Raw genomic sequence first — 22,362 nt, forward strand, 5'->3', positions numbered from 1 at the left:
TGACTACTATAGTTCTGATTTTTAAAAGTGAGGAAATGAGAAATTGCCCTACTTCCTTCCCCTCCCCACAGCGCTTGTATATATATTTGTACAGATTTGGTACTCTATTTGTTTTACTGGTACACATTTACTATTCTATTTATTTTGTTAATGATGTGCATTTAGCTTTAATTCTATTTGTTCTGACGCCTTGACACCGGTCCACATGTTTTGCTTTTTGTCTGTCTCCCCCTTTTAGACTGCGGGCCCGTTGTTGGGTAGGGACCGTTTCTATATGTTGACAGCTTGTACTTCCCAAGCGCTTAGTACAGTGCTCTGTACACCGTAAGCACTCAATAAATACGATTGAATGAATGAATGAATGAATTTGGGAGGAAGATGATCAGGAAAAAATGTGAAAACAATCACAGGGAACTGAGGCCCTAAGATAGAGGGAAGTCGTATGAGAGGAGAGGGTGGAATAAAGACTGCAATTTAGTAAGATGTTGTCACGAACAAAAGATATAAGATATTGACATTGCCAAAACTGACTATTATAGTTCTGATTTTTAAAAGTGAGGAAATGAGAAATTGCCCTACTTCCTTCCCCTCCCCACAGCGCTTGTATATATATTTGTGCAGATTTGGTACTCTATTTTACTGGTACATATTTACTATTCTATTTATTTTGTTAATGATGTGCATTTAGCTTTAATTATATTTGTTCTGACGACTTGACACCGGTCCACGTGTTTTGTTTTGTTGCCTGTCTCCCCCTTTTAGACTGTGAGCCCATTGTTGGGTAGGGACTATCTCTATATGTTGCCAACCTGTACTGCCCAAGCACTTAGTCCAGTGCTCTGCACACAGTAAGGGCTCAATAAATACGATTAAATGAATGAATGAATTTGGGAGGAAGATGATTAGGAAAAAATGTTTCGTTTTGTTGCCTGTCTCCCCCTTTTAGACTGTGAGCCCATTGTTGGGTAGGGACTGTCTCTATATGTTGCCAACCTGTACTTCCCAAGCACTTAGTCCAGTGCTCTGAACACAGTAAGGGCTCAATAAGTACGATTGAACGAATGAATGAATTTGGGAGGAAGATGATCAGGAAAAAAATGTGAAAACAATCACAGGGAACTGAGGCCCTAAGATAGAGGGAAGTCATATGAGAGGAGAGGGTGGAATAAAGACTGCAATTTAGTAAGATGTTGTCATGAACAAAAGATATAGAATATTGACATTGCCAAAACTGACTACTATAGTTCTGATTTTTAAAAGTGAGGAAATGAGAAATTGCCTTACTTCCTTCCCCTCCCCACAGCGCTTGTATATATATTTGTACAGATTTGGTACTCTATTTTACTGGTACATATTTACTATTCTATTTATTTTGTTAATGATGTGCATTTAGCTTCAATTCTATTTGTTCTGACGCCTTGACACCGGTCCACATGTTTTGCTTTTTGTCTGTCTCCCCCCTTCTAGACTGTGGGCCCGTTGTTGGGTAGGGACCGTCTCTATATGTTGCAGGCTTGTACTTCCCAAGCGCTTAGTCCAGTGCTCTGCACACAGTAAGCGCTCAATAAATACGATTGATCGATTGATTGATTGATATGTTGCCAGCTTGTACTTTCCAAGCGCTTAGTACAGTGCTCTGCACACAGTAAGCGCTCAATAAATACGATTGAATGAATGGAAAAGAAGAACCAGGACAAAAGCCCATTATAGAATTAGCCTGGCAGTGCTTGCTTGCGCCATCTAGTGGCTATTTTGTGTATCTTCTCCTGGAGAAGGAGAAAGGAAAACCCAGAGCATTTTATTTCCCTCTGGCTTTTGTTTTTAAATCAATCAATCAATCAATCAATCAACCAACCAATCAATCAATCAATCGTATTTATTGAGCGCTTACTGTGTGCAGAGCACTGTACTAAGCGCTTGGGAAGTCCAAGTTGGCAACATATAGAGACAATCATCATCATCAATCGTATTTATTGAGTGCTTACTGTGTGCAGAGCACTGTACTAGGTGCTTGGGAAGTCCAAGTTGGCAACATATAGAGACAGTCATCATCATCATCATCAATCGTACTTATTGAGCGCTTACTGTGTGCAGAGCACTGTACTAAGCGCTTGGGAAGTCCAAGTTGGCAACATATAGAGACAGTCATCATCATCATCAATCGTATTTATTGAGCACTTACCGTGTGCAGAGCACTGGACTAAGCGCTTGGGAAGTCCAAGTTGGCAACATATAGAGACAGTCCCTACCCAACAGTGGGCCCACAGTCTAAAAGGGGGAGACAGACAACAAAACCAAACATACTAACAGTCCCTACCCAACAGTGGGCTCACAGTCTAAAGGGGGGGGGACAGAGAATAGAACCAAATATACTAACAAACTAAAATAAATAGAATAGATATGTACAAGTAAAATAAATAAATAACTAGAGTAATAAATATGTACAAACATATATACAGGTGCTGTGGGGAAGGGAAGGAGGTAAGATTTGTTAAGTACTTCTTGTGTGCCATGCACTATATTTAGCGCTGGGAAAGATTCACAGTCCGTGTCCCACATGGGGCACACATTCTTAGAGAAGCAGCGTGGCTCAGTTCTCTATCTCCCCCTTCTAGACTTCCACTGTTGGGTAGGGACTGTCTCTATATGTTGCCAACTTGGACTTCCCAAGCGCTTAGTACAGTGCTCTGCACACAGTAAGCACTCAATAAATACAATTGAATGAACGAAAGAGCAGGGGCTCTATCTCCCCCTTCTAGACTTCTACTGTTGGGTAGGGACCGTCTCTGTATGTTGTCAACTTGTACTTCCCAAGCGCTTAGTACAGTGCTCTGCACACAGTAAGTGCTCAATAAATATGATTGAATGAATGAAAGAGCAGGGGCTTTAGAGAAGCAGCATAGCTCCCATCTGGACTACTGCATCAGCCTTCTCTCTGACCGCCCATCCTCGTGTCTCTCCCCACTTCAATCCAGACTTCATGCTGCTGCCCGGATTATCTTTGTCCAGAAACGCTCTGGGCATATCACTCCCCTCCTCAAAAATCTCCAGTGGCTACCAATCAATCTGCACATCAGGCAGAAACTCCTCACCCTGGGCTTCAAGGCTCTCCTATCACCTCACCCCCTCCTACCTCACCTCTCTTCTCTCCTTCTCCAGCCCAGCCCGCACCCTCCGCTCCTCCGCCGCTAATCTCCTCCCCGTACCTTGTTCTCACCTAGTCCCACCATCGACCCCCGGCCCATGTCCTCCCCCGGGCCTGGAATGCCCCCAATCCCTCTGCCCATCCGCCAAGCTCGCTCTCTTCCTCCCTTCAAGGCCCTGCTGAGAGCTCACCTCCTCCAGGAGGCCTTCCCAGACTGAGCCCCTTCCTTCCTCTCCCCCTCGTCCCCCTCTCCATCCCCCCCATCTTACCTCCTTCCCTTCCCCACAGCACCTGTATATATGTATATATGTTTGTACATATTTATTACTCTATTTATTTATTTAATTTGTACATATCTATCCTATTTATTTTATTTTGTTAGTATGTTTGGTTTTGTTCTCCGTCTCCCCCTTTTAGACTGTGAGCCCACTGTTGGGTAGGGACTGTCTCTATATGTCGCCAATTTGTACTTCCCAAGCTCTTAGTACAGTGCTCTGCACATAGTAAGCGCTCAATAAATACGATTGATGATGATGATGATGAAAGAGCACGGGCTTTGGAGTCAGAGGTCATGGGTTCAAATCCCAGCTGCGCCAATTGTCAGCTGTGTGACTTTGGGCAAGTCACTTAACTTCTCTGTGCCTCAGTGACCTCATCTGTAAAATGGGGATTAAGACTGGGAGCCCCCCTGTGGGACAACCTAATCACCTTGTAAACTCTGCAGCGCTTAGAACAGTGCTTTGCACATAGTAAGCACTTAATAAAAATGCCATTATTATTATTATTATTCTCTGGGCCTCAGTGACCTCATCTGTCAAATGGGGATTAAAACTGTGAGCCCCCGTGGGACAACCTGATCACCTTGTAACCTCCCCAGCGCTTAGAACAGTGCTTTGCACATAGTAAGCACTTAACAAATACCATAATTTTATTATTATTATTATTATTTGGAGTCAGAGGTCATGGGTTCGAAGCCCACCTTCGCCACATTCATTCATTCATTCATTCATTCATTCGTATTTATTGAGCGCTTACTGTGTGCAGAGGACTGTACTAAGCGCTTGGGAAGTACAAGTGGGCAACATATAGAGACGGTCCCTACCCAACAACGGGTTCACAGTCTAGAAGGGGGAGACAGACAACAAAACAAAATATGTGGACAGGTGTCCAGTCTTCTGTGTGACCTTGGGCAAGTCACTTAACTTCTCTGAGCCTCAGTTACCTCATCTGTAAAATGGGGACTAAGACTGTGAGCCCCACCTGGGACAACCTGATCACCTTGTATCCCCCCCCAGCACTTAGAACAGTGCTTTGCACATAGGAAGCACTTAACAAATGTCATCATCATCATCACCATCTTCATCGCCACTTTACAGGTGAAGTTACTGAGGCCCAGAGAAGTGAAGTGACCTCATTCATCCATTCAGCTTTATTTATTGTATGCAGAGCATACTACTAAGTGCTTGGGAGAGCACACTACAATAATAAACAGATACATTACCTGCCCAAAATGAGCTTACAATCTAATTTAATCAGAGTACAATGCAGGATAAGTACATCACCGTACCTCGTTCTCGCCTGTCCCGCCATCAGCCCCCCGGCCCACGTCCTCCCCCTGGCCTGGAATGCCCTCCCTCCCCACATCCACCAAGCTCGCTCTCTTCCTCCCTTCAGAGCCCTACTGAGAGCTCACCTCCTCCAGGAGGCCTTCCCACACTGAGCCCCCTTTTTCCTCTCCTCCTCCCCATTCCCCCCACCCTACCTCCTTCCCCTCCCCACAGCACCTTTATATATGTTTGTACAGATTTATTGCTTTATTCATTCTACTTGTACATATTCACTATTCTATTTATTTTGTTAATGATGCGCATATAGCTTTAATTCTATTTGTTCTTGACGATTTTGACACCTGTCTACATGTTTGGTTTTGTTGTCTGTCTCCCCCTTCTAGACTGTGAGCCTGTTGTTGGGTAGGGACCGTCTCTAGATGTTGCCCACTTGTACTTCCCAAGCGCTGAGTACAGTGCTCTGCACACAGTAAGCGCTCAATAAATACGATTGATGATTAGGCGCTAAATAAATACGATTTAATGAATGAATGAATCAGGATAGCCCCTCTCAGGGTCGCACCTGGAGAGTTTCCAGTCCTCCACCAGTCTTAGCTACGGGAGGGAGAGTCAAGCAGAGGCCTACCCATTCCATTCCTAGCTTGGGCAGTGGCTAGCCAGTGGCAGGCAATCTGCTACAAGTCATCATCATCAATCATATTTATCGAGCGCTTACTGTGTGCAGAGCACTATACTAAGCGCTTGGGAAGTACAAATTGGCAACATATAGAGACAGTCCCTACCCAACAGTGGGCTCACAGTCTAAAAGGGGAAAGTCAAAACTCACCTGTGCTGGGCAACGGCGGCACGGACGAGAGTCGAGGGCGGAGAGACTAGAGTCGACTGCGTGGAAGGCGGCAATGGTCAACCACTTCCTTATTTTTTACCAAGAAAACTGTATGGATCCACTACCATGGAGAAGCAGCTTGGCTCACCGAAAAGAGCCCGGGCTTTGGAGTCAGAGTTCATGGGTTCAAATCCCGGCTCCGCCAATTGTCAGCTGTGTGACTTTCTCTCTGCCTCAGTTACCTCATCTGTAAAATGGGGGTTAAGACTGTGAGGCCCCCGTGGGACAACCTGATCACCCTGTAACCTCCCCGGTGCTTAGAACAGTGCTTTGCACATAGTAAGCACTTAATAAATGCCATCGTTATTATTATCATTCCGTGGCTCGGTGGAAAGAGCCCGGGCTTTGGAGTCAGAGGTCATGGGTTTGAATCCCGGCTCTGCCAGTGGTCAGCTGTGTGACTTTGGGCAAATCTCTTAACTTCTCTGGGCCTCAGTTCCCTCATCTGTATAATGGGGATTAAGACTGTGAGCCCCTGTGGGACAACCTGATCACCTTGTAACCTCCCCAGCGCTTAGAACAGTGCTTTGCACATAGTAAGTGCTTAATAAATGCCATTATTATTATTATTATTATTATTATTACCAGAATGATTGCAGATGGAGAGCGGGGCGCTCTGGGAGAGATGTGTCTGTGGTGTTGCTACGGGTTGGAAACGACTCGACGGCATAAGAAAAGACATCAGGATAGGCAGCAATAACTCCTTGATATGGGGTTTTCCATCCAGCCCCTCACCTTGTTCTCAAGGTGATTAAACCCAAGCCAACCCCATTAAAAGAGAAGTTTCTTCTTGTTTTCGGCTACTCCTTTCAGAAGCCCAAGGTTACACAGCCCACACGTGGCAGAAACAGGATTAGAACCCAGGTCTTTCTGGCTCCCAACCCCATACTCTATCCACTAGACCAAGCTGCTCCTCAATGAAGCACAACTCAATAGATGAAGTCCTCTTTAAATCCCCAATCGTCTACCCTGCAGTCATTCATTCAATCACTCATTCATTCGATCGTATTTGTTGAGCGCTTACTGTGCGCGGAGCACTGTACTAAGCGCTTGGGAAGTACAAGTTGGCAACATATAGAGATGGTACCTACCCAACAGTAGGCTCACAGTCTCCCACAGGATGGTCTGATTTCTGTCTTCTTCGCTCCCAAATTACAGTCGAGGTCTTGCTTTGCTTTGACATTGTGAGCGACTGGTACTTGCCCTCTTTTGGTAAAATGGATCCAATCATTTTGATGGTTTGTTTTTTATATTTAAAAACAGGGAGATCAAGGCATCGGTTATCTTAAGATGGACACTATTAACCTTTGGATAATTAAACTTTAGTTTCTTAACTGTTTCATTTCATCCATCACATCAGCCCTTTGATGTGGCTTTGGTGTAACACGAAGTAGTAGTAAAATAATACAGCAGTATTAAGTGTGTTATTAAGGTGTGCAAAAAACAGTGTACTAAGTGCTTGGGTAAAATACCAATGGTGAGAATTAGACATTCATTCACTCATTCATTCATTCAATTGTATTTATTGAGTGCTTACTGTGTGCAGAGTGCTGTACTAAGCGCTTGGGAAGTACAAGCTGTGAGCCCACTGTTGGGTAGGGACCATCTCTATATGTTGCCAACTTGTACTCCCCAAGCGCTTAGTACAGCGCTCTGCACACGGAAAGCGCTCAATAAATACGATTGAATGAACATATAGAGACGGTCCCTACCCAACAACGGGGTCACAGTCTAGAAGGGGGAGACAGACAACAAAACAAAACATGTGGACAGGTGTCAAGTCATCAGAATAAATGGAAATAAAGCTAGATGCACATCATTAACAAAATAAGTAGAATAGTAAATATGGACAAGTAAAATAAATACAGTAATAAATCTGTATAAACATATATATGGGTGCTGTGGGGTGGGGAAGGAGGTAGGGCCGGGGGGATGGGGAAGAGGAGAGGAAAGAGGGGGATCAATCTGGGAAGGCCTCCTGGAGGAGGTGAGCTCTCAGTAGGGCTTTGAAGGGAGGAAGAGAGCGAGCTTGGCGGATGGGCAGAGGGAGGGCATTCCAGGCCAGGGGGAGGACGTGGGCTGGGGGGTCGACGGCGGGACGGGCGAGAACGAGGCACAGTGAGGAGGTTAGTGGCAGAGGAGCAGACATGATTTGTTTCATTGAATTCCATTTTTCCTGTTTTAGCATAGGCTTCTGTTTCGAGTTTTCACAGAGCAAAAAAAAAGAGCAAAGTTTTTACATGCAATTTTTAAAACTCCTTTTTGACCTCAGAATTCATGACTACCAATATAGAGCCCAATTGTTTCTTTTGAGTATGCTGTTGCACCGCAAAGCCAGTGGGTAAAGGGAAAGGCAACAGATAACCCTGGTGTCCTAACTACAAGAGTCCGTGACGGCTCAGGTTTGGGTTTTCTTGTTCTTGTGAACACCCCAACGTCCTGGCGCAAATGTGACCAGACAAGTAGAGGGGTTGGGTTCCCTGTACTGTCAGATGCTATTGATGCCTGTCTATTTGTTTTGTTTGGTTGCCTGTCTCCCCCTTCCAGACTGTGAGCCCATTGTTGGGTAGGGATTGTCTCTATCTGTTGCCGAATTGTACTTTCATACTTTCATCGTGCTTAGTACAGTGCTCTGCACACGGTAAGTGCTCAGTAAATATGATTGAATGAATGACCCCTAAGGAGCTCACAAATCTAAGAATCAATCAATCATTTGTATTTATTGAGCGCTTACTGTGTGCAGGACACTGTACTAAGCACTTGGGAGAGTACACTATAACAATAGAAGAGTCGGTAGATACATTCCCTGCCCACAATGAGTTTACAGCCTAGAGGGTTAAAGAGAATGAAGTGGGGAGAGGACATTTAATCGATCACTAAATCCTGTCTATTCTATCTTAATAATAAGAATAATGATGATGGCATTTGTTAAGCACTTACTAAGTGCAAAACGCTGTTGTAAGCGCAGGGGAAGCTACAAGGTGATCAGGTTGTCCCACATGGGGCTCACAGTCTTCATTTTACAGATGAGGTAATTGAACAATAAACAATAAACAGGCACACAGTGAGCTTACATCTTACCTCCTTCCCTTCCCCACAGCACGTGTATATATGTATATATGTTTGTACATATTTTTTACTCTATTTATTTATTTATTTATTTTATTTGTACATATCTATTCTATTTATTTTGTTAGTATGTTTGGTTTTGTTCTCTGTCTCCCCCTTTTAGACTGTGAGCCCACTGTTGGGTAAGGACTGTCTCTATATGTTGCCAATTTGTACTTCCCAAGCGCTTAGTACAGTGCTCTGCACATAGTAAGCGCTCAATAAATACGTTTGATGATGATGATGATAGAGAGGGAGACAGCCAAGCACAGACTGAAGTACATAGATGAAGCAGATGGGAAAGCAAGCCAGGGAAAGAGGGCTGTATCAGGGAAGGCCTCTTGGAGGAGATGTGACCTTAATAATGCTTTGAAGGTGGGGAGAATGGTGGCCTGGCTTATATGGACTGTGAGCCCACTGTTGGGTAGGGACTGTATCTATACGTTGCCAACTTGTACTTCCCAAGCGCTTAGTACAGTGCTCTGCACACAGTAAGCACTCAATAAATACGATTGATTGATTGATTGATTGATATGGTCGGGGAGGGAGTCCCAGAGGGGTGCAACATTAATTCATTCATTCAATCATTTTTATTGAGCGCTTACTGTATGCAGAGCACTGTACTAAGCGCTTGGGAAGTCCAAATTGGCAACATATAGAGACGGTCCCTACTCAACAGCGGGCTCACAGTCTAGAAGGGGGAGACAGGGAACAAAACAAAACGTATGGGTCCCGGGAGCCCCACTTTGTTCCAAGACGATTGCATTTCCCTCCTGTGTTCCTCTTCAGACATGGCTACCGATGAGTGGTCACATTCAAAATTTTAATTGTGCCTTCTGACACCATTTTCTTCCCCTTTGACAACGTGCCCGAACCGTCTCCACCCCCTCCTGGGCCAGGCCATCACCCCTCTGGTGTTTGCACCCTGAAATGGTTGCCTCGGTTGCTTGTCTTGTCTTAGAGAAGCAGCGTGGCTCAGTGGAAAGAGCCCGGGTTTGGGAGTCAGAGGTCATGGGTTCAAATCCCGGCTCTGCCAATTGTCAGCTGTGTGACTTTGGGTAAGTCACTTCACTTCTCTGGGCCTCAGTTACCTCATTTGTAAAATGGGGATTAAGACTGTGAGCCCACCGTGGGATAACCTGGTCACCTTGTAACGTCCCCAGCTCTTAGAACAGTGCTTTGCACATAAATGCCATCATCATTATTATTATTATTATTAACTTCTCTATGCCTCAGTGACCTCATCTGTAAAATGGGGATTAAGATTGTGAGCCCCACATGGGACTATCTGATCACCTTGTATCCTCCCTAGCGCTTAGAACAGTGCTTTGCACATAGTAAGCCTCTATGTAACCATAGTAACCCTGGGCTTCAAGGCTGTCCATCCCCTCGCCCCCTCCTACCTCCCCTCCCTTCTCTCCTTCTCCAGCCCAGCCCGCACCCTCCGCTCCTCTGCCGCTAATCTCCTCACCGTACCTCGTTCTCGCCTAGTCCCACCGTCGACCCCCGGGGCCTGGAATGGCCTCCCTCTGCCCATCCGCCAAGCTCGCTCTCTTCCTCCCTTCAAGGCCCTGCTGAGAGCTCACCACCTCCAGGAGGCCTTCCCACACTGAGTCCCTTCCTTCCTCTCCCCCTCGTCCCCCTCTCCATCCCCCCCATTTTACCTCCTTCCCTTCCCCTCAGCACCTGTATATATGTTTGTACATATTTATTACTCTATTTATTTATTTATTTTACTTGTACATATCTATTCTATTTATTTTATTTTGTTAGTATGTTTGGTTTTGTTCTCTGTCTCCCCCTTTTAGACTGTGAGCCCACTGTTGGGTAGGGACTGTCTCTGTATGTTGCCAACTTGTACTTCCCAAGAGCTTAGGCCAGTGCTCTGCACACAGTAAGCGCTCAATAAATACAATTGATTGATTGATTGATAGTAAGCGCTTAAAAAACACCAAAATTATTATTATTATTATTATGCAGTCACGTCATCTCCAACTCATAGCAACGCCAAGGACACATCTCGTCCAGAACACCCCACCTCCATTTGCAATCGTTCTGGTAGTGTATCCAGAGAGTTTTCTTGGTAGAAATATGGAAGTGGTTTACCATGGCCTCCTTTCACCTAGTAATAATAATAATAATGGCATTTATTAAGCGCTTACTATGTGCAAAGCACTGTTCTAAGCGCTGGGGAGGTTACAAGGTGATCAGGCTGTCCCACGGGGGGCTCACAGTCTTAATCCCCATTTTACAGATGAGGTCACTGAGGCACAGAGAAGTGAAGTGATTTGCCCAAAGTCACACAGCTGACAAGTGGCGGAGCCGGGATTTGAACCCATGACCTCTGACTCCAAAGCCCGGGCTCTTCCTACTGAGCCACACTGCTTCTCTAGTAATCTAATCTAATCTAGTAATCTTGAGTCTCTGCCCTTGACTGTCTCCCAAGCCACTGCAGGGGAGTTTTGCCTTCCACTCACTAGCCACTGGCCAAGCTTGGAGTGACTGTGAGCCCACTGTTGGGTAGGGACCGTCTCTATATGTTGCCAATTTGTACTTCCCAAGCGCTTAGTACAGTGCTCTGCACACAGTAAGCACTCAATAAATACGATTGATTGATTGATTGATTGATTGATTGATTGGAATGGGTAGGTCTCAGCTTGACTCTCCCTCCCATAGTTGAGGCTAGTAAAGGATTGGAAACTCTCCAGGTGGTTGCTTTCCATCAGTCAAGCAGTCAATGCTATTTTTTGAGCGCTTGCTGTGTGCTTGGGAGAGCGCAATGCGACAGAGTTGGTAGGCATGGTTCCTGCCCACAGCAAGCTCACCGTCTTAATCAATCAATCAATCAATCAATCGTACTTATTGAGCGCTAACTATGTGCAGAGCACTGTACTAAGCGCTTGGGAAGTACAAATTGGCAACACATAGAAACAGTCCCTACCCAACAGTGGGCTCACAGTCTAAAAGAGGGGGAGACAAATACTGATGTAAATAAATATAAGAATGCAAATGAATTTTTATGTAATAATTGAGAAGCAACAGGGCCTAATGGATGGAGCACGGTCCTGGGAGTCAGGAGGGCCTGGGTTCTAATTCTGACTCCGCCACTTGTCTGCTGTATGGCCTTGGGCAAGTCACAACTTCTCTGTGACAGTTCCCTCATCTGTAAAATGGGGATTTTACAGATGAGACTGAGCCCCAGACTGAGCCCCTTCCTTCCTCTCCCCCTCATCCCCCTCTCCATCCCCCGCATCTTACCTCCTTCCCTTCCCCACAGCACCTGTATATATGTATATATGTTTGTACATATTTATTACTCTATTTATTTTACTAGTACCTATCTATTCTATTTATTTTATTTTGTTAGTATATTTGGTTTTGTTGTCTGTCTCCCCCTTCTAGACTATGAGCCCACTGTTGGGTACGGACTGTCTCTATATGTTGCCAGCTTGCACTTCCCAAGTGCTTAGTACAGTGCTCTGCACACAGTAAGCGCTCAATAAATACGATTGATTGATTGATTGATTGATTAAGACTGAGCTCCACATGGGACAGAGACTATGTCCAACCTGATTTGACTTGTATCTACCTCAGCTCTCTTGGTACAGTGCTTGGCGCATAGTAGGTGCTTGACAAATACCTTAAGTTAAAAGGATTAAAGGTGGGTGCTGGAGAGAAGATGGACAAATAAAGGAAAATTACTTGGGCAGTGTAAACTCCCATCCAGACTGTAAGCTCCTTTCATTCATTCATTCATTCAATTGTATTTATCGAGTGCTTGCTGACTATGTGCTAAGCACTTGAGACAGTACACTATCACAACAAACAGGCACATTCCTGCCCACTATGAGCTCACAGTCTAGAGCAGGAGACAGACATTAATATAAACAGATAGCTAAAATCAGTTAAATCAGAAAGAAATAGATAAATAAATATGAATGTGCTGATTTAAGAAATAGATAAATAAATGCCCATGTACTGATTTAATATGTATAGATATAATAATAATGTTGGTATTTGTTAAGCGCTTACTATGTGCCAAGCACTGTTCTAAGAGCTGGGGGTGATACAAGGTAATCAAGGCTGTCCCACGAGGGGCTCACAGTCTTAATCCCCATTTTACAGATGAGGGAACTGAGGCCCAGAGAAGTGAAGTGATTTGCCCAAAGTCACACAGCTGACAAGTGGGGGAGGTGGGATTAGAACCCATGACCTCTGACACCCAAGCCCAGGCTGTTGCCACTGAGCCACGCTGTGTGTGGGGATGAGAAAAGGATGAATGGAAGAGCAAGTAAGAGCAGCACAGAAGGGAGTGGGAGAAGAGGAGAGGAAGGCTTAGTCAGGGAAGGCTTCTTGGAGGAGACGGGCCTCCTTGCCGGGACCATGACTACCAACTCTATTGTTGGTAGTCTATACCCAGACTGAGCCCCCTCCTTCCTCTCCCCCTCCTCCCCCTGCCCATCCCTCCCACCTTACCTCCTTCCCCTCCCCACAGCACCTGTATATATGTATATATGTTTGTTCGCATTTATTATTCTATTTATTTATTTATTCTACTTGTACATATCTATATCTATTTATTTTATTTTGTTAATATGTTTTGTTTTGTTGTCTGTCTCCCCCTTCTAGACTGTGAGCCCACTGTTGGGTAGGGACCGTCTCTATATGTTGCCAACTTATACTTCCCAAGTGCTTAGTACAGTGCTCTGCACACAGTAAGCGCTCGATAAATGCGATTGATTGACTGATTGATTAGTCTATACCCAGACTGAACGCCCTCCTTCCTCTCCCCCATCCCCCTGCCTTACCTCCTTCCCCTCCCCACAGCACCTGTATATATGTATATATGTTTGTGCGTATTTATTACTCTATTTATTTTATTTGTACATATTTATTCTATTTATTTTATTTTGTTAATATGTTTTGTTTTGTTGTCTGTCTCCCCCTTCTAGACTGTGAGCCCATTGTTGGGTAGGGACCGTCTCTATATGTTGCCAACTTGTACTTCTCAAGCGCTTAGTACAGTGCTCTGCACCCAGTAAACGCTCAATAAATACGATTGAATGAATATTGTATTTGGAAGCAGCCTGGCCTAGTGGCTAGAGGACACTCCTGTGAGTCAGAACGCTCTGGGTTCTAAGCCCAGCTCCGCCACTTGTCTGCTGTGTGACCCTGGGCAAGTCACATCACTCCTCTGTGCCTCAGTTCCCTCATCTGTACTTCCCAAGCGCTTAGTACAGTGCTCTGCACACAGTAAGCGCTCATAAATACGATTGAATGAATCTGTAAAATGGGGATTAAGACTGGGAGTCCTAGGTGAGGCAGGGACTACATCCAACCCAATTACCTTGTGTCTACCCCAGCGCTTAGCGCAGTGCCTGGCACACGTCTGTCTCTATAGAGACTGTCTCTATATGTTGCCAACTTGTACTTCCCAAGCGCTTAGTACAGTGCTCGGCACACAGTAAGCGCTCAATAAATACGATTGATTGATTGATTGATTGGCACATAGTAAAGACTTAACAAACACCACAATTATTACCACAGTTATCACTCTCCCAAGCGCGTAGTAAGTGCTCAGTAGAAACGACTGATGGATGTTGCAATGAGAAAGTTATTTATGTTAGGAGAGACCACGGACCCTGTGATATGTGCCCCAATATGGGTCTCTTCCCTCTGTGTTTCTTCTACAGAAGAAACAGCAAAAAGCTATTCGCATTTTCTCATTATTGTTATTACTGGCAAACATTAGGAAAGAAGCTTTCTGAGTGCCACGTATCTTGATGCAGTGTCCAGCTCTCTGAGCAAGGAACACACATTTAATACTGGCAGTTTGGCAGTATAACTCCAAAAATAAAGTTGCACAGGAAACTCTGGTCCAACTGCTCTCACTAATCATGTAAAATAAAAGAAAAAGAAAAATATGTTTACTTTCTGGGAGGGGGAGCGACAACGGAGATTAAGGAAGATTTTCCTGTACATACTCCCACTTCTTTCGAAAAACAAAATGTTTCTAAAAGTGCTGTCACTTGATAAAGTGGGTTGAGCAGCCTCTAGTTTTGTAAGGAGCAGTTTGTTGGAATTGATTTAAATTTTACGAAATTGTCTTCAAGCTGCTCGGCTTGATCATACTTGTCGGACGATGGTAATCTTTTGGGCACCCTAACAAGGAATTAGAGTTGTCAGATTTAAAAACTAGATGCCCGGTGTTGGGTAGGGACCGTCTCTATATGTTGCCGACTTGTACTTCCCAAGTGCTTAGTACAGTGCTCTGCACACAGTAAGCGCTCAATAAATATGATTGAATGAATGAATGAATGTTGCACCCCTCTGGGACTCCCACCCCATCCATATCAATCAATCAATCAATCGTATTTATTGAGCGCTTAATAAATACGACTGAATGAATGAATGAATTTATTCAGAGAATATTTGCTGATTTAACTGATTTTAACTGGGAGTTTGCCTAACTAGGTGACATCCATGCATTTTGCCTGTTCAAAGAGATGTGACAGATTACAGTGTCTCTGGGATTGTGGATTCACCAACCAAAACAGCACCTGATTAGGTCTTAAATTTTGGATTTATCAGATTCTTGCAAAAAGTGATCATTACCCTGAGACTTTTTCAGAGAAGTGTGAAGGGCTTCAGCGGACTCACCCTTAGGCTAATTCGAGTCGGGGAGTAGATATTATTTCCATTTGGCAAGTAAAGAAGTAGAAAATCTTGGAAGGTAAAATCAGTCGGTGGTATTTTTTGAGCACTTCCTATGGGCTCAGCACAGTATTGAATGCTTGGAGAGTACGATACAAGAAAATTAGCAGTAAAATCACTTGAACCAGGTCAGTGACAGAGCTAGAAGTCCCTGACTAAGCCCTCCTTTTCTCTTCTCCCATTCCCTTCGGGATCACCCTGATTTACTCCCTTTATTCATCCCCCCTCCCAGAGCCACAGGACCGATGTCCATATCTCTAATTTATTTATCTATATTCATTCATTCAGTCAGTCAGTCGTATTTATCGACCCCTTACTGTGTGCAGAGCACTGTACTAAGCGCTTGTCTGTCTCTCTAGCCTGTAAACTCACTGTGGGCAGGGAATGTGCTGTTTATTGTTCATTCAATCGTATTCATTAAGTGCTTACTCATGCAGAGCACTGTACTAAGCACTTGGAAAGTACAGTACAACAATAGAGACAATCCCTGCCCACTCATTGAGCGCTTATTGTGTACAGAGCACTGTACTAAGTGCTTGGGAGAGTACAATGCAATCGTATTTATTGAGTGCTTACTGTGGGCAGAGCACTGTACTAAATGCTTGGAAGAGTACAATACAATCTTATTTACTGAGAGCTTACTGTGTGCAGAGCACTGTTCTAAGCGCTTGGGAGAGTACAAGTCTGGGCGTGTATTGGCCTGGGCTTCAAGACCCCCAAGGAGGTGGGCTACCATGAGTGTGAGCCCGTTGTTGGGGAGGGACCGCCTCTCTATGTTGCCAACTTGTACTTCCCAAGCGCTTAGTACAGGGAGCGATCAATAAATACAATTGAATGAATGAGTGAATGATAATGGCATCAGTGAAGCACCTATTAGGTGCCGCTTGAATGAATGAATGAGACACAGCATGGCTTTAGTGTTAAGAGCCCGGGCTTGGGAGTCGAAGGTCCTGGGTTCTAATCCCACTTCTGCCACTTGTCTCCCCACAGCACCTGTATATATGTTTGTACGGATTTATTACTCTATTTGTGCATATTTATTCTATTTCTTTTATTATGTTAACATGTTTTGTTTTGTTCTCTGTCCCCCCCCCTTCTAGACTGTGAGCCCACTGTTGCGTAGGGACCGTCTCTATGTGTTGCCAACTTGTACTTCCCAAGCGCTTACTACAGTGCTGCGCACACAGTAAGCGCTCAATAAATACGATTGAATGAATGAATGAAAGTCTAGAGGGTTATCATTATATTGTATAATGCTCTGCACACAGTAAGCGCTCAGTAAAAACGATTGAATTAATGAATTCTCATTCTAGTGCAACCATGGAAAGCATGGAGGTGGGGTGAAGTCTTGCTTTTCTCACTTTGTTTCCCTTCACGTCATCCCTTTTCTTTCCGGCACCCCGAGAACCGAGAGTCCGTCTTAAATCCTGAACAGGAGAGATGATATCCATCCCGTGAAGCTGTCATTTAAAAATCCCTCAGCGGGTTGACGGGAGAGCAGGAAGCTTTTCAATTATCCTGCCCTCTCCTCATTGAGAAAATTCTTAGGCCTTGTTATTTGAGACCCCAGCGAGGCCTCCATCCTAACCACCTTATCGCACAGGAAAGCGCAAAACAAAATCCGACAATGAATATTCCTTGAATGGAAATCAAGAATTCAGAACCAGGAATGTTTTCTCCGCCCCTCTGTGTAAAGTTCCTTTATCTTTTCATAAGTGAATAAAAGGTGAAAGTACAAAAGGATCCTGGACCTGCTCAATCTGGCCTTAAAAGGGGATTGTTTATATCTGGCCCTCAGGGGTCAGGTTGTTTCTGCAAGCCTGGAACTGCTGTTTCCTTGCTGCTTTTTGTTCCTGTCCGGCTGCAGGGCAAGTTTCCTCTGAGGAGAAGCAGTGTGGCCCAGTAATAATAATAATAATAATAATGATGGCATTTATTAAGCGCTTACTATGTGCAAAGCACTGTTCTAAGCGCTGGGGGGGATACAAGGTCATGAGGTTGTCCCATGTGGGGCTCACAGTCTTCATCCCCATTTTACAGATGAGGGAACTGAGGCCCAGAGAAGTGAAGTGACTTGCCCAAAGTCACACAGCTGACAAGTGGCAGAGCCGGGCTTTGAACCCATGACCTCTGACTCCAAAGTCCGGGCTCTTTTCCACTGAGCCACGCTGCTTCTCCTGTAGAAGGACCCTGTAGATGGTCTTTCTCCCAGTAGAAAGACCATCGGCCTGAGAGTCAAATGAGAAGCAGCGTGGCTCAGTGGAAAGAGCCCGGGCTTTGGAGTCAGAGGTCATGGGTTCAAATCCTGACTCCGCCAATCATCAGCTGTGTGACTTTGGTCAAGGCACTTAACTTCTCTGTGCCCCAGTTACCTCATCTGTGAAATGGGGATTAAGACTGTGAGCCCTACGTGGGGCAAACTGATCTGTGCCCCAGTTACCTCATCTGTGAAATGGGGATTAAGACTGTGAGCCCCACGTGGGACAAACTGATCACCTTGTAACCTCCCCAGTGCTCAGAACTGTGCTTAGCACATAGTAAGCTCTTAACAAATACCATCATCATTGTCATCATCATCATCATCATAATAATGATGGTATTTGTTAAGCACTTACTATGTGCTAGGCACTGTTCTAAGCGCTGGGATAGGTACAAGGTAATCAGGTTACCCCACGTGGGGCTCACAGTTTTAATCCCCATTTTACAGATGAAGTTACTGAGGCCCAGAGAAGTTAAGTGACTTGCCCAAAGTCACACAGCTGACAAATAGCAGAGCCGGAATTAGAACCCATAATAATAATAATGATGGCATTTGTTAAGCGCTTACTATGTGCAAAGCACTGTTCTAAGCGTTGGGGAGGATACAAGGTGATCAGGTTGCCCCCACGTGGGGCTCACAGTCTCAATCCCCATTTTACAGATGAGGTAACTGAGGCTCAGAGAAGTGAAGTGACTTGGCCAAGGTCACACAGCAGACATGTGGTGGAGCTGGAATTCGAACCCATGACTTCTGACTCCAAAGCCCGGGCTGTTTCCACTGAGCCACACTGCTTCTCTGACTCCCAAGCCCGGGCTCTTTCCACTAAGCCACACTGCTTCCTCAGGTCAGAGGACCTGAGTTCTAATTCCGGCTCCACCACTTGTCTGCTGTGTGACCTCAGACAAGTCATAGCTTTTCTGGGCCTCAGTTACCTCATCTGTAAAATCAACTGATCGCATTTATTGAGCACTTTGTGCAGACCACTATACTAAGCTCTTGGGAGAGTACAATATGACAGTATAACAGACACATCCCCTGTCACAGTGAGCGTACTGAGCATTTATTCACTCATTAAATCGTGTTTATTGAGCACTTACTGTATGCAGAGCACTGTACTAAGCTTACAGTCTAGAGGGGGAGGACATCAATACAAATAAGTAAATTACAGATATGTATATTCATTCATTCTTTCATTCAATCATATTTATTGAGTGCTTACTGTGTGCAGAGCACTGTAGTAAGCGCTTGGGAAGTACAAGTTGGCAGCATATAGAGATGGTCCCTACCCAACAGCGGGCTCACAGTCTAGAAATCTATATAATAATAATGATGGCATTTATTAAGCACTTACTATGTGCAAAGCACTGTTCTAAGCGCTGGGGAAGTTACAAGGTGATCAGGTTGTCCCAGAGGGGCTCACAGTCTTAATCCCCATTTTATAGATGAGGTAACAGAGGCACAGAGAAGTTAAGTGACTTGTCCAAGTCACACAGCTGACAATTGGCAGAGTCGGGATTCGAACCCGTGACCTCTGACTCCAAAGCCCAGGCTCTTTCCACTGAGCCACGCTGTATGACTGTAAGCTTGTTGTGGGCTGGGAATATGTCTGTTTATCATTATATTGTACTCTCCCAAGTGCTCAGTACAGTGCAACTAAGCAGCATGCAACTAAGTGGAAGCAGCATGGCTTAGTGGAAAGAGCCCAGGCTTGGGAGTCAGAGGTTGTGGGTTCTAATCCCGGCTCTGCCGCTGGTCAGCTGTGTGACTTTGGGCAAGTCATTTAACTTCTCTGTGCCTCAGTCACCTCATCTGTAAAATGGGGGTGAAGACTGTGAGCCCCACGGGGGACAACCTGATTACCTTGCATCTACCCCCGTGCTTCGGCACAAAGTAAGTGCTTAACAAATGCCATTATTGTTATTATTATAGTTAAGTACTCAATAAATACAATTGAAAGAATTAGTGCTGTGAGGCTGGGATGGGGGTAGAACAAAGGGAGCAAGTCAGGTCGATAAAAAAAGGCAGTGGGAGAAGAAGAAAGAGGGGCTTAGTTTGGGAAGGCCTCTTGGAGGAGATCAATCAATCAATCAATCGTATTTATTGAGCGCTTACTATGTGCAGAGCACTGTACTAAGCGCTAAGATGTGCCTTCAATAAGGCTTTGAAGGGAGGGAGAGTAATTGTTGGTTTGAGGAGGACATTCCAGGTCATTGGCATAATGTGGGCTAGGGGTCTGTGGTGAGATGAATGAAATCAAGACACAGTGAGAAGGTTAGTGCTAGAGGAACAAAGTAAGAGTAACGAGGTGAGATAGGAGGAGGCAAGGTCATGGAGTGCTTTAAAGCCGATGGTGAGGAGGTTTTGTTTGATGTGGAGGTGGATGGGCAGCCACTGGAGTTTCTTGAGAAGTAGGGAAACACATCCTGAACGTTTGTGTAGAAAAATGATCCGGGCAGCAGAGTGAAATATGGACTGAAGTAGGCAGAGACAGGAGGCTGGGAGGTCAGCAAGGAGGCTGATGCAGTAATCCAGGTGGGTTAGGATGAGTGATTGGATCAACATGGTAGCATTTTGGATGGAGTGGAAAGGGCGGATTTTAGCGACGTTGTGAAGGTGGGACCGACAGGATTTAGTAATGGATTGAATATGTGGGTTGAATGAGAGAGAGGAGTCAAGGATAACACCAAGGTTATGGGCTTGTGAGACCGAAAGGATGGTGGTGCCATCTACAGTGATGGGAAAGTTACGGGGAGGCCAGGGCTTGGGCGGGAAGATGAGGAGTTCCGTTTTGGGCATGTTAAATTTGAAGTGATGGGAGGACATCCAAGTAGAGATGTCTGGAAGGCAGGAGGAAACATGAGACTGCAGAGAGGGAGAGAGATCAGAGCTGGAAATGTAGATTTAGATATCATCTGCATAGAGGTGGGAGTTGAAGCCACGGGAGCGGATGAGTTCTCCAAGGGAGTGGGTGTAGATGGAGAATAGAAGGGGACCCAGAACTGAACCTTGAGGAACCCCCATAATTAGGGGGTGGGAGGCAGAGGAGGAGCCCATGAAGGAGACTGAGAATGAACGGCCAAATAGATAAAATGAGAAACAGGAGAGGACGGAGTCAGTGAAGCCAAGGTTGGATAATGTTTCCAGGAGAAGGGGGTGGTCTACAGTGTCGAAGGCAGCTGAAAGGTCGAGGAGGATTAGGATGGAGTAGAGGCCTTTGGATTTGGCAAGAAGGAGATCATTCGAGTATTCAATCCTTCTCCTCACAACTTAGACTGTGGACCCCATGTGGTGTAGAGACTGTGTCCAAAGTGATAAATTTGTACCTGCCCCAGCTTTGAGAACAGTGCTTGATACATAGTAAGTGCTTAAAAAGTGCCATTTGAAAGAACAAAAAAGAAAAAAAGCTGAGACTGTGAGCCCATTGTTGGCTAGAGACTATCTCTATATGTTGCCGATTTGTACTTTCCAAGCGCTTAGTACAGTGTTCTGCACACAGTAAACGCTCAATAAATATGATTGAATGAATGAATGAATAAATGAAGGAGAGGTCATCCCAGGGAGAGAGATCATCCTTAGCCTCTGACTTCCATGTGGGATAATGGATTGTGTCTGATCCTATTGAATTGTCCCTATTCCAACTTGGCACATAGTAAATGCTTAGTAAATATTATTATTATTGTTATTACCTCAGTTATTACCTCTTGAACTCAGAATTCAGTTACCGAGTCCCACGTGGGACAACCTGATTACCTTGTATCCATCCCAGCACTTAGAACAGAGCTTGGCACATAGTAAATGCTTAATACAATAATAATAATAATAATGATAATGATATATTTCCTGGAGCCTTTGGGAATAGTTAAAACTGGACGTGGGTTTCTCTATCTCTACCTGCTTTGTTGCTGAACTATACTGATAGATTTGTGGAAGATCCTGTCTTATACTGTTTAGTACAGTGCCTGGCACATAGTAAGTACTTAACAAATACCATAATAATAATAATAATTATTATTATCATGAATATACTGCTTTAGAATTTTGTATAATTTTATTTATAAAGATGAGGGTTTATAAAACCTTGATAAAAGCTTGGGGTAAAAAAGTGTGTTAATAAAAGCTTGTGATACAGATTTCCCCTCTCTGCTGTGAATCAATTCTGATTATTTGGGAATAGCTAGTGTTACCATGGATTTCTATCCGACCTCTTTCCCGATTATCCTGCCAGGCCAGCTACCACTGAATGCTGAATGGGTGATCACTTCAGGCTTAGAGTTAGTACTCATTCCCCTGGACATCTTAAAGGACTCAGAATTCAACAGTTATAAGGTACTTGGGATCCCTACACAGAAGTTACTTCTTGCAAACCCTGGCTTTATCAAATAATTGTGTAGTGTCAACTCTGGTATCATCGGTACCAGGTCTCACAGTCACTTTTAGACTGTGAGCCCACTGTTGGGTAGGGACTGTATATGTTGCCAAATTGTACTTCCCAAGCGCTTAGTATAGTGCTCTGCACACAGTAAGCGCTCAATAAATGCGATTGATTGCTTGATCGGTAAACAAGGAGGTAGGAGGAAGATAGGAGAAGCAGCATGGCTTAGTGGAAAGACCATGGGATTGGGAGTCAGAGGTCGTGAGTTCTAGTCCTGGCTCTGCTACTTAATAATAATAATAATAATGT

At 44.6% G+C, this 22,362-nt stretch overlaps 1 non-coding gene across 1 annotated transcript; it reads left to right on the forward strand.

Moving 5' to 3' along the window:
- Positions 1-5,257: 5,257 nt before the first annotated feature.
- Positions 5,258-5,395, forward strand: LOC119935110. Its single transcript, XR_005453082.1, has one exon. It is a non-coding gene; the product is annotated as a small nucleolar RNA SNORA7 (small nucleolar RNA).
- The last annotated feature ends 16,967 nt before the right edge of the window (positions 5,396-22,362 follow it).

The sequence above is a fragment of the Tachyglossus aculeatus genome, chromosome 1 (genome assembly GCF_015852505.1).
Source record: "Tachyglossus aculeatus isolate mTacAcu1 chromosome 1, mTacAcu1.pri, whole genome shotgun sequence".
In the NCBI taxonomy this organism is placed as follows: domain Eukaryota; kingdom Metazoa; phylum Chordata; class Mammalia; order Monotremata; family Tachyglossidae; genus Tachyglossus; species Tachyglossus aculeatus.